Source organism: Labrus bergylta, chromosome 15, assembly GCF_963930695.1.
Source record: "Labrus bergylta chromosome 15, fLabBer1.1, whole genome shotgun sequence".
Lineage (NCBI taxonomy): Eukaryota > Metazoa > Chordata > Actinopteri > Labriformes > Labridae > Labrus > Labrus bergylta.
Window position 1 is genome coordinate 14,707,097 of NC_089209.1, and position 13,497 is coordinate 14,720,593.

At 38.8% G+C, this 13,497-nt stretch overlaps 1 non-coding gene across 1 annotated transcript; it reads right to left on the reverse strand.

The window, feature by feature from the left end:
* Positions 1-7,508: 7,508 nt before the first annotated feature.
* Positions 7,509-7,591, reverse strand: trnal-cag (transfer RNA leucine (anticodon CAG)). The gene has a single exon. It is a non-coding gene; the product is annotated as a tRNA-Leu (tRNA).
* Positions 7,592-13,497: the final 5,906 nt, after the last annotated feature.

A 13,497-nucleotide genomic window follows, 5' to 3' on the forward strand; every position in this document is an offset into this window, starting at 1 on the left:
AATATTTACTTTTTTTTAAAGACATTCAATGTTAACACATAATGAAATATGATTTCAAATGATGCTTGAATCCTCTCTAACTTTGAATAATGAGAGGAATTTGACTGTCCAAGGTCTATATATTATGACAGTGATAAAATGTTTGATTTAAGGGTTGTTCTTATTATAAAACCAGAAGAGCAATTTGCATAAATCATTTTAATTGTATGCCATCTAGCATGACAATTCACCTGAGATGTTAATTTCTGTAAAGGGATTTGTGATAATGTGATGAAGTAATAAACTAATCTAGTTTGGTTTTTCGATGTGTGGGGATTCTTCACCATTTTTAGTCAACATTGAAGTTGCCTTTGCCATTGATTTTCTGCAAACCATATCACCACTTTTAATGCTTGATACGCTACAGTGCAGCCCCAATTCATGGTGTTAGAAATATAGTCCAATACTTGCAGTCTGGCTGATAGATGATAGAGCTTTCAGCTGGGATTTAGAGCTAAGTCATTCCTGTCACTAGAGGCCTCTCTTTCACTCTTTTTTTATCTGACGCCTGAATGACAGCAATGTAACTGCATTCAAATCAACTCACTTTTCAACTTAGTTTTTAAAAGCCAGGTTGATACAAAAACAACAACAACAACAGCCTAAACCTTTGTGCCTCTGTCAATTCATGATTCAACCAGCCTTTTTGATACTTTAACCAGCATGGGAAGGTTTTCACTATAGGGCAATAGGCTTCATCTTAGAAATAGAGTTTTCCTAAAACATATTTGAATCAATTTTAAACTATCAAGTAACTCCATAATGCTCTGCAGGTTGTGCAAGAGAATACAGTGAAATTAATCAACCAAATCTTGAGTTTCAGGTGTTTATGTCCTTACCTTGCGACCCTCTTGGGTGTACAGCTTCCTGATGTGGTACTGCATGAGCTCAGAAACTTCCTCTAAGAAAAGCCCAAAGCTGCGTATACTCCTGCGGTGCAGGATGATGGTCTTCCTGAATGCAGGGTCACTGTTCTTCACCAGAACCACCCTCTGGTGTCGACTGTGATGAATGTGGCGGTCGTGGCCTGAATGTGCCATGGGGTGCTCCTCTGGCCTGGTGGGCCCCCTGAGAACATACTGGTGTGGATGATGGTGTTGATAGGGGTGGTGAGTGTGACAAAAAGGTGGGACCTGAGTCTCTAGCGCTTCCAGAGCCTGGGCGTGTCTATACTCAGAGCAAAGGTAGCATTCCTCCAGAGGGTCTTGGCGGGCCACCATGCCATGATGGGAGATCCTGGGCAGGCGGGTGGTGTGATGTTTAAAGGGAAGAGAAGACATATGAGAGCCTTCGCTTCCTAAAGCATTGAAGCACTGGAAGCTGCGTTTGTGGGAGGACATTTTGGATGGTAAGTCCCTCTGCTCTGGCTGAAGGATGGTGTCACGTGAGCAGATGGAGATGGCAGGTGGGCTCAGGCAAGCCGCTAAAAGGGGTTAGCATGTTTCTTATGCTTGCACTGCACGTCTGCATGGCTCCCACGCATCCCAGGCTGAAAGAGAAATTCAAATAGGTGGTGATAAACAAGACATTACTGCATTCTGCAAATACATAATGGAAAACCCTTCTTCCTTTTCATGCAACTTTTACATTTGTGCTAACCTGTGTGCAAACAGTGAATTTGCTCTTGCACTTAAGTGCCAATTTTAGTGTTTCTTGGTAACCCAGTGTGGCTAAAGTCTTAAAGTCTAAAGTAGTTTGTAAACATGTTTACTCTGGGTTTACATCAGGCTCATCTGAAACCGAAAATCCGTGCAAAGAAACACTTTTGGCTGAGGGAGTAAGCAGCCTAATGCTGTCTTACATCTTCTGGGAATCTTTGTAGACATTTATCCAGAGGATGGTTCAATTGCTGACTTATGGTCACACACTAACAAGCTCTCCTACACGATTTTACTTTCTAAACTTCCTCTACATGTCATACTGTCATATATTTTTACTCAAAAAATGCAAATAAATCAAGACCAAGAAAAGTTGTCTTCACAGTGTAGCAGCGGTTGAAAATCTCTCACCATTGCAAATAGCTCCCAACATATTAAAGTAGGATACACATGACACGGTTGTTAAAAACTATATGTACAGACTGTTCAGAGGATCAAAGAGTAAATGAAGACAGGGATAATGAGGATGGAACCACAAATAAATCCCACAAGTGACTTTAAATAACAAGCTTAAGTCTCTGTGAAGTGTAAAAGTGGACATCACCTCAGTGATTATCATTGAAGAATATATGCAATAACAATACAAACCCAGCCGCCTTGATCTGCTCTCAAAAATGCTAAGGATTAAATATAAAAAGCAATATCTGCAATAAGCACAATGTATTTATACTGTGACAACACAACAAGCAAAGATAATTCATTGTTGCGTGATGGAAAGGCATTTTTTTTTTTTTTTTTTTTAAATGAATCAGATTGTGTGACTCGAAAACAGGCTAAGCTTGACTGGCACATAGAAAGAACAGGTTTGGCCGTTGTCCTTGTTCTTGTATTAGCAATGTTGTAGATGCCGACTAAAGTAGCAAGTGTTTCTGCTGGCTGCAAATGTTGGCAGGAAGAAGTGATTAATTGTTGTAAATAATCTTGCATGTCCTGTTGCCAACATTAGCTTCACAGTCTTGAGGTTGAACCTACAATATTCTCATTTTCAGCTCCTCAAAAAAAAGATTTTGGTCCTCTTCATATGTAAGCTGAGTAGATTTTTTTTTGGTCTGTCCTCTATAATCCAGGATTATGAAGGCCAACTCTATTTCTGTTGGTTGTTTTGGATTTATTTTTACCACAGACGGTGCTGTTGTAATATCTACAAAATAATCTGTGTCCTATAGTAAAGAATGCTGATATTGTTAATCATATGTTTCATGACTTTTGAGTACAAGCCCGGACATAACATCAGAACAGACCTGATAGGAAAAAAAATGTTTAAAAATGCATTTGCAGGGCGCTAACATTGCAGGTAACACAGACTGGTTTGTGAGTGCAATAAGAAATTGTAATAATAATTGATAAAGGTACATGTGAGTTATCTGATTTACGTTGTGATAACACAACATACATACAGTGTTTTACATTAGTTTGCTCAGTCGCTGATCACTGGTAACATGGCAGAGATTATTCTATTTCGTTCTTGATGGATTACAAATGCAAAAAGGTATTTTTCTTTATTCGACCTGACCAGGAAACATATATGGCCTTTGATCCTTAGAATAATACTTTTTATCCCTAAGGTGTCGTTTTTGCAAACTGAGGTCCCTAAAAAAGTTCCAACAAGGAGAATAAAAATCCTGCATACAGGTCGGCCTGGGTTCGTCCAGTTGAACATGAAGTAGTATGTTTGTTCTTTGTGGAAATCAAACAAAGTACTACCTAACATGACTTAAATTTTAACTTCACTTTGCATGTACAGTCATTGGGTTTATTCTTTTATTTATTTTTCGAAGGTATTAATGTTGTTGCACTTATACCATTAAATGCAGATTTGCTGAATTTCCAGACAAAATATAAAATTCAAATACATGTTGTATATACTCACATGATCCACCATCTTGAAAGGACCAAACTGAACGTAAATATTTCCAAAGCTGCAGCGGGTAAGATGTAAACTCCCCAAGGAAACAGCCGAGCTTATGCACGCAGAGAGAACAAGAAACCAGTTCAAAAGCCTCCCTCCAGAAGCGGGCCTACCTGCTAATCACATCTATGGGACGCTAAGGATAGAATGAAAAGCCTTGCTAATCACTCTGAGATTGGACTGAAATCTGCTGAGGCTTTGGACACATGACTTGGACTTCACCATTGCATAAAGGGAGTTTAACACGTCTTAAGAAAGCAGCTGAAGGCTCAGTGACAATGACTGGGCATAATGTTCCTGTCTATATCTGCCAACTTTTGCCCTCTGTCACCCTTACAGGGATGCAGATCTTTTTTTTTCTTTTTTTTTTTACATGATTTGTCTGTAACATTAGCCACTGGATTATTTGTTATACCTGTTAAAAAGATATTAGAAAGTATTCAAAATATGAACAAAACTTGACTATTTATTTGAATGGATCTGTCAACAGTGACACAGTAAATGACTTTAACATTTATAATAAACCTAAAAGATCATTTAGAAGGAATAATTCTTCAGACAGACTGGGGAAGTTTTTAAGGTCAATAATTCATATCTGAATGTAAACCTTGCCTAACTTAATACCTTTAATTAAGGAAGGATTTGTATTCCTATAATGAATTAAAAAAAAAACGTCAGCTTTGGGTTTTATGTCCCATATTTGGTGTCTTTCATTTCCCAGAATGACTTTCTCTTTTTTTGAAGAGCAGAAAACCCTGACATGTTGTGTTTATCTTTAAAATTGGGTCGATTGGAAAATAGAAAAAACTAAACTCCACAACCTTTTTAAAATCAGCTTTTAGGTGTGTGATTTTATATCAAGCCACCACTCTGCATGTATTGTGTTTTAGTATTGTAGATTGTTAAATGAATTTGGATTGAAGAATAGCTCTTTCAAGTGATGATAACTGATTGTGTTGGTGAATTGTTACCTTCCCTCCTGTTAAAAGCATTCCTGTCTTTCAGTTTGCTTTCTTTTTGTGCTTCAGTTGGTATCCTGAATAAAATAGCAATCGGATATTTTAAGTGATATTCTGCTAAAATGCCATTTCCCCTATTTGCACCAGCTCCAGTAATGTCGAGCTGTGTAATCATCACAGAAGAGAAGAGCTGCCTCAAGGGTCATATCAAGACAAACGGCGTCATTTAAATTACCATTGTCTTTCCATGGCACTGTAATCTTAACTGAAGGCTAATTGGCCTCCGTGAACCCAGCTGCCTGTTTGGCAATGTCCTGACAGACTGCTGTGACAGAACATGTGAAAATCTGTGAGGGCCAAAATCATCTCATCATATGTTTACATGTTTCACTTCATACATGTAAAAGGTTAAAGCGCCTGGATCTATTTTTGAGAGCGCACTTTCCTCGTCTAAATACCAGTGGGGGTCAACTCACTCTTTTCAAGGACAAAGGAACTGCCACAGAATACGTGAGGGGTAACCCTTATCAGAGGTCCACAGGCGGTGTGCCGACCCCTCCCTGTGATGCCGGGAGTGTCAAGAAGTGCTTCATCACAGGAGCACCCACTCCCACAAAGCTTACACACATACACATACTGCACAGCGGGGCAAGCTCTCGTGCTGCCATCTGTCTTTGGTTTTAAGGAGCTTGATGGGTCGAGGTGGGGCAGATTTATTGTGTCCTGACTCATGGGAGAAAACAGCTAGAAGACCCCCTTGCTGAGTCATGACAGTGAGTGAGTGAGTGAGTGACTCTGGAGAACTGCAGAGAACCCGGTTTAGTCATCTTGACTGTGCACTTTCCTGTGCGAGGAAGGCACCTCCCCTCAGTTCTAAGCTTCATGAAGCAGCTCTGTAAGGAGTCATTGTGAAGATATGATTTATCTTTTCATTAAATTTCTGATTCTTTATCCCACATAAGGAAGCGCTCCATATGTTTCTCGGATGAGTGATTCTAACTCCTCCCACACGAAACACTCTTAAACAGTTTAAACACAACAAATAAATCACATACCGAGAACCTGTAGTCCGCATCAATTTGAATTAAATATAATTAGCAGTCCTTCAGTTGTTTTTACGGATGCGGATGCATTTTGGATCCGGTGATAGAAGGACGCCATGACAAGATTAACAACCATGAATCCTGCACGTGTGCACTGACTCTCAGGCTTAGCCCTCCCCCGTCCTGGATCCAGTTTAAATATCAGGTCTAATTAGTGTCCAACTGCTATGCAGCAGGAGCCCTGGTAGGTAGTCCTACAAAAGCTATACACCCACAAATTTAAAGACTTGAAAAAAAGCCCTTATACTGTAAATGCCTATAACACTAAACAGGGTTTAACTCAGGTTGAATCTAGTCTGTGATAAATACTTCCAATAAATGCATAAACTGATGTTCACAAATACAAGCAATGTAAAGTTATTGCATTAATATCGACTGTTAACTGTTTAGTTAAAAGGATAAATGTTATGCATGAATGAAAAACTAATATTTCAATGTTAAGATATAAATAAGGATTAAAACAATGGATTTCACAACATAAAGGCAGCATTAAATTCAGCATTTTTTAAATAGAAAAATCCAAATAGATACAGACAATACACGTTTCTGGGAAGGTGATGATTTCTAGGATGTTTATTTTCTGTATTTTCAAAGTAAAATGCAGGCATCAACTTTATGTTAATGACACTATCAGAAAATGCAACTCTTGCAATTATGAAAGCTGTCATCCCATATATTCATCTATACCTCTGTCTATCCTTCCAATCTGAGGATGAACAAGATCACACCCAGAAAAGGTCACTTGCCAAACCCTGTTAATATAAGACGATAATACATTTAAATTAACAGAGAGACGATGTAAGGATACAAGCCTTTGCCAAGAGAGTTTAATCTATACGATTAAGAACCTGTGTCAGTCTCATGATAACAAGTGACGAGACAGGCCCGGCCTTGGTTCACACTTTAACCTTTACAGGTCGCTGTGAGGTCACAGTGAGGATCACAGGCAGGGAGTATAAATATAACCATGAGAAGCAGCCTTGGCTGCACATTCAGACTCAAAGCACATTTACAGAATCCCACAGCAGCAGGCCCACACTGCGTGACAAATCCTGCTTCGGTACTTAAAGAAAACCTCTGGAGAATACTAATTTGAACTTTGCTGGATTCCCTTTGCAGTTTTGCTTGTATTATTTCCTTCTAAGATGTTGAAAAAAACATTTTTTGCGTTAAGCAAGTAACAGATGTACAAGTTTCACTATTTGACTTATCTAATGAGGAAAAAGGTGAATGCAGTGTTGTCCAGCCTTTTATACCACCCCATGGAAATATTCATCTGACACATCGCTGTTATTGCAGACAGTCAACATACAAAACATACTCATTTTTTATAGTAGGAAGTATAATCATAATTAACATAAAGATCAGAGATTGAAAAGAGTTTGTAATTTTGGCATAATAATCATTTAATTCTTAAATAAGAAATAGTCAAAATCAATCTCTCTCCCTATATATATATATATATATATATATATATATATATATATATGTACGTAGGCTATATACAAATATCATTAAAAACAGTGAACAAATGTCCCTACATGCCACACCATTTCTTGAAATTTGTTGTATTAAGAATAACTTCATATCTTAAAACAAAATTCTGTTTCCCTGCTATTAAATATTAAAATAAATAAGCCCGTAATAATAAGCCTAGTGGGCTTAGGCTATATAGCAAATATTAAAAAAAATATTAGCTGTTGGTTTATTTATACTTATAAAAAAAGGACATGTAGCTAAACCTTCACAAAGCTTGTCTCGCACTTACTAATTATTCATTTAAATGCGTGTGGTAAGAATGAAACTGGATCTTGTCAATCCGTAAAGGAGAAAATGTTGTTGTCAGAAGTGGGATTCGAACCCACGCCTCCAGGGGAGACTGCGACCTGAACGCAGCGCCTTAGACCGCTCGGCCATCCTGACGACATACTCGCATGAACCCGGATGTTGATTATTGACTAAAGCAACACCTGTCGGCTATTGGAGTTTTGTATCGGAATGGCTCAGGTAAGCTAACACCTACCTACCTAGCGGTGTGAAATGCTAGAAACCGACAGTCCTCAAACGCAACACAGGTCAGGGAATTCCTTTTATTATTTCTTAACGCAGTGAGGAACACAGAAGCCACCTGTTATATGTATCTGTAAGACTTGATTAACTTGTTGTGGACTTTTTCCTTTCATTCGACAGTGAAACCGAAATAAACACTAAAAGAATGACGTGCAGAAATTGGACTGAGCTGGAATCGAACCCGTATCTCTGCGATGAGGACCTGAGGTAAATAGTTTATTTTTGCAGAAGCAGAATTTTGAAAAATTCTGGATCATGTCAGAGTATAGGGTTAACTTTATATTTCTTAGTGTACTGTATTAATATCAATCAATGTTGCAGGACTGAGGTGCTTTATGATGGCTTCTGTGCATGTTTGAAAAGTAGTCTTCACATTGCAATCAAAGCTTGGTCTATGTGTGACCCATAAACTGTGTGCAGTCTATGGCGTGACCACTTGTTGGTCACAGTAGATGCATGACTGTGTTTGCTGCATTGACTAATCAGAGCGATCCATTATCACTGCTCTTAACCATACAGCCATCTGTAATAAACATAGACCTATACCTCATATCCTGTTTTGAACCTGTCAACTTGGTACTTTGGTTGATGTGTCTGAACTCTGGGGACAACCGTGTGAGTCATTTCCATGTGTCTCATTTTTGATGTTGAGTCTTAAAGGAAATGAGGCTGAGCATCCAGCAGGAAGGAATTCCTCCAACCTCAGACATCGACAACATCCCGCGTATTACACCCATAACGAAAGGTTGGAGGAATGGAAGTGAGGATGATGCTGCTGTAAACCTCTGTCAAGGTCAGTAAGGGGCACTCTTACCCAGAAAATCTGAGTGTAAATAGTCCACATCAAGGTAAAGGAAACGCCATGTGTCATGACTGACGCACTTCTGAATATGAAGCATTAACTGATGCTTGTTGTTCCTGTACTTAGGCCTTTGGGTGATGGAGACTTCAATTATAACAAAGCCTTGGGCTGAAAGTCTTTAAACATAAAGTTCTGTCTTAACTAATGACATCGTTTAATGTTAATTTAGGCTGCACTAAAAATTAGTTTTGTTATAATTTAATCAGCAGTCCATTTTTTTTTAGTAATTCAAGATTCATTTTTTCAAAGAATCTTCAATGTTATGTTATTTTGTAACAACCTTAAATGCAGATGTTTTTTTTTTAAAGACCTGTCCTCAGCTGATGATACGTTTCAGATCTTTTTCTGATTTTTTTTTCCACTTAGGTATGTTTATAGTTCACAGGATGTGGCGATTGCTTTTCTAAAGCTGTTAATAATCAATGCAGGTTGTTGCCTTATTCCCATGAAGATAACTTCTGCCTCCTTTGAGGTGATGATGTTAAACTCCTGCCTTCCTTATGTACCTACCCTCCTACTTAATAGTAGCTTTTTTTATTAGATTTCCCTGAGTATATGTTGTTGGTAGGGATGAAAAATGTTAAAGATTTTAACTGGAATATGTACGACCCCAGTATTTGCTTTGCTTCTAAATATGTTGGTAATTCTCAAACGCTGCATGTGAAACAGCATATCTCGTGTCACGTACCACACCTTTCTCACACTAAATGATTAATCTCTGATCACTTATTCACTGTAATGTTTGATATTACCTGCTTTAATTGACTTCCCCTTGCCCAAACATATCCCTTTCGCGTCCTCAATAACAGATCTGCTAAGAAAATATCATCTTATTATCTCAGGCCAGTGTAGGACTTTGACTTTTTGAGTTGTCAATGAGCTGGTTGATCAGATAAATAGGACTTTAAAAGACCTGGGAAAGAGCCTACCAATGAAAACAGCTTAATAGTGGACTGATAGCACACAAGGTCCAGAAGCCAAACTCAGCAAGACATCTTCATAAGTCCTCTAAACATAACACTGTTCTATTGGAGTAACAACTTAAGTATGTGTGTGCCTCTACTCAGCTATTTGTTTCAATCACTTCCCAGAAAAGAGGAGTGGACGAGAAGACCAAATGTTGTGCCACATTTCTTCCTTTTCAGGCATTAAGTATTTCCTTGTATTTCCTTGTCCTTGAACCGGTGAGCAACGCCTTTCTTCAGAGGCAAGATATGGCTGACTTGTTCATAGAATGAGTAAACATGTTGATGGAAACAGTAGTGACTGGTGGGATTACACAGTGTATCTAGACTTACAGTTACAGAGTTTGTGGTCCATACAACTTTACTGTGTTCTTTCTTTTTAGCTTAGAATCAAATTCTGCATATATGTTGAACCTAGTGGACTATCCAGACAAGGCCCGGAACATTGTAGGCATTCCTCCAAATGAGACAGATGCTCTCTTCAGATGGCTCAGATATGGATACTGGTGGGGAAACAGGCCATTTTCCAGCCAGGTTGCTGAATGAATGAATGTCCTGAACTATGAAAAGAGATTATGAAAGAAACAAGGTTATCAGTGATGATGACCCTCACCACTACCCCACCCTCCTCCACTGTTAAAATGAGAGTATAAGGCCTCTACCATTCAGGTAGGCCAGCAAAAAGAGCCAGGGGCTTCTCCCTGCTGGAGGGCCGAGACAGATCGCTCCTAATAAATGAGCCTTGGCCACCCATGGGGTCATGGAGGGACCACTGAAGAATAGAGGGCACAAAAGCTGCAGTTGGAGATGCTCTGAACCTTTCTAGCATCAACAATTTGGCCCTTGTCAAAGTTGCTCACAACCATCTGTCAGTTCTCATAATATTTGTGTGTGTGTGTGTGTGTGTGTGTGTGTGTGTGTGTGTGTCTGTGTGTTATATACACTGTATATATTTTTTTTTTTCAAAGTTTGGACATAGCCACACTTTCCCCCCTAATACCATTTTGTGCTACCAGGTGAATACAAAGCCTTGAAGGTCCTGAAGGGGGTAATTTGTTTTATGTTTGCTTATTCATGTGGCATGAGCTATTTAAAACATACCTCGGTCACTACCTAAATCTGAATGTTGGCTGGGTTGTTATTATTTGAATTTAAAAGTTTCACCTTTCCATTGCATCTTGGGTGATTTAATTATCGTTTGGAATGTGATGACATCACCATGAAACCAAAGACTCAGGAAGAATTCTCTCATCGTACTTCAATAAATAAAGAAGTCTTTCTTAATTCAGATTATACAGATCAAACAAACAAAAGTGAAAGTACATGCTTATAGAAGAGCCACCTTTATTCAACAACGTCCAGTTTCACCTCTCTGTAGATTTACAGATCAGGGACCTGTTCAATTCAAAGACTTAACACAGAACGCTTATTTGTTTCCTCAAATCCTCAGTGAAGATGAACTACCAAGGAGATGGACCCAGTGTGGACCCAATGAGAAATCGCATCTTCCTTTTTAGGCACCCAGAATTTGGTATCATTGACCTAGAGAACATTAACCCCCCTGAGTGGCAGATTTTGGCAGAGCATCCTGCTCTTCTTAACCATAACACCAATAACAACATTAACAACAATAATGTTGCAGATTTTGGGCCAGGTCCTGATGTTGAGCATATTGTAGAAGAGATGTATGCTCTAGAGGAGTATCAAGACGCTGAAGAGCAATTCAGGTGGTGGGATGAATTCATGGACAGCGACGTGGACAGCATCCTGTATGAAGGTGAAAACAGTGTTGAGGGTGATACATGTGCAGAAGCAGAAGCAGAAGAGGAGGAGTTGCTTCCTAAAGCAACAAGGGATCAAGAAGATGATGAGGAGAGTGACCACTTAGGGTTCAGGTGGTGGGATGAGTTTATGGACAGTGACTCAGACAGCGGCTGTGATAATAATGACAGCAGTATCCGGTCTGATAATGAGGACAAAGAAAGGACAATCCAAGAAGAAGAAGAAGAGACGTACCTACTTCCTGCTGATTTGCTTTCTGAAGAAACAGAGGGAAACATATGACGAAGGAGATGAAGAAAAAAGAAGTTTAAAAAACTTCAGATCATAACACAGTAGGAATCATTTTCCCTCACTTTACCTCTCAAGTCTCATCTAACCCATAACTCATATGATTCTCAGCACCCGACTGATCACGTTCACCCAAACTGTTTTATGTCTGATCCAGTCCAAAATCCAGATCTTGTGTGAACCCGGTTTAAAGCTCTGTAGGACTGAACTAGGCAATCAGTTCCCTGCCCAGCAAATTTATCCCCAAAGGTTCAGTTTGTTTGACTAGTGTGAGTGCTCCATACCATGCTCAAGCACAGTACACTTAACAAATTTCCCCCCTGGGATTAGTAAGTATTTCTGATTCTGATTCTGACTTCCTTGGCACTGGCATGGTTGAAAGAAGTGTGCTTGGGCACGGTATGATTGGTCATGCCAAAGCACAAGCACTGGTGCATAACGTGGACATCAAATCGATCATCATTCGTCACATTGCATTATTGAGCGATCCATGAGTGTCAGAGGGCCGTATCTGACCACAATGACTCAAAATGAGCATCAAAGTCAGTAAAGTTTCAGTCATGTTCTCCGTGTTGTTCTCCAATGTGCTGACTCTGAGACCGTGCTTACAATGTGATGGCGTATGAACAGAGGTAGCTGCAGCCTGGTTAGGCCTGGAGCAATGTGAGTGCAGGCCAACGGGGGAATGGGGCCAGGGGACAATCGTGCTTCAGCCCAGTACGGGGCAACTGGGCCTAGTCCGAGTGCGCTTTGAGATCACCATATAAGTCTGACCAGCAGCTCACTCCTGACACCCAAGTGGAACATATCACCATCAAAGATTTAAATGCAATGGGGAATTTGACTTTTTTCATTAAAATGTATTACACCCAACACATGGTTTGTTTCTTTTATTTTCTTAGCTTTTAGTGAAGCAAGGATACATTTGTATTATCAAATTCAGCATTATACCAGAAGGGGTCAAATAAAATAAGAATTGTAATGTTATTGAATACATCGTTTGCTGTTAGAGCAAAAAAGTGGTAAATCTGCAGAAAGACTGAATTTAGTCTTCATTTCTAGAATTGTTTTGTGTAGGCGTTAAACATTGGGGGATCATGTTTCTATCCATATTCGTTCATTTTTGTTTTTTTATCATGCTCACATCAGAAATTGACTTGGCTGAATAATCCTCTGTCGATCATTTTTTGAATCTGAAAAGTTTGGAGAAAAAGTCTTTGCAACCTTGTACATCTCTCGTTTGAATTCGGGATTGCATTTTGAAATAGTTTTTAGAATTAATTATTATAATTTAATTTATTATTTATCATATTTTCTCTTGATTTAAAGAAAGAAAGAAAATAATCAAAAACCAAATGTTCTCAAAATGGCAGACTGATCTATATAATCAATCAATATAAGCTTTAAATAAAAAAATCTTTACATTTGTAAACATTTAAAAACAAAATACTGTATAAATTGAAACATGACAAGGTGTTATAAATGATACATTTTTAAAACTGTCTAAGTAAATATGTAAAATAAAATCATCCTTCAGACACATAATGCGTCAAGGACAATTTAAGTCATTTTTTAACTGTTTAAAGTTTATCAAGGAGTATTTTAAACATTTCCTCAGATTTGTAAGCTGTCATCAGGCAGGCTGCTGGTTTGCTTTGTCTATCCTCCCCAGTAGCTGTTAAAAGGGGCTCCCTCACACTGCTGAACTTATAACATCACTCATCTAAGTCATTAGTGCGTCTGCTTTTCAGGATGCAGTCTGAGTAAGCTCTGTCGCTGCAGGATAACAACGGCCACGACGGCAGAGTTGAGTGTGGGCCTTATAACATAGAAAAAACATGAGTCGACAGAGATCAAAGAAA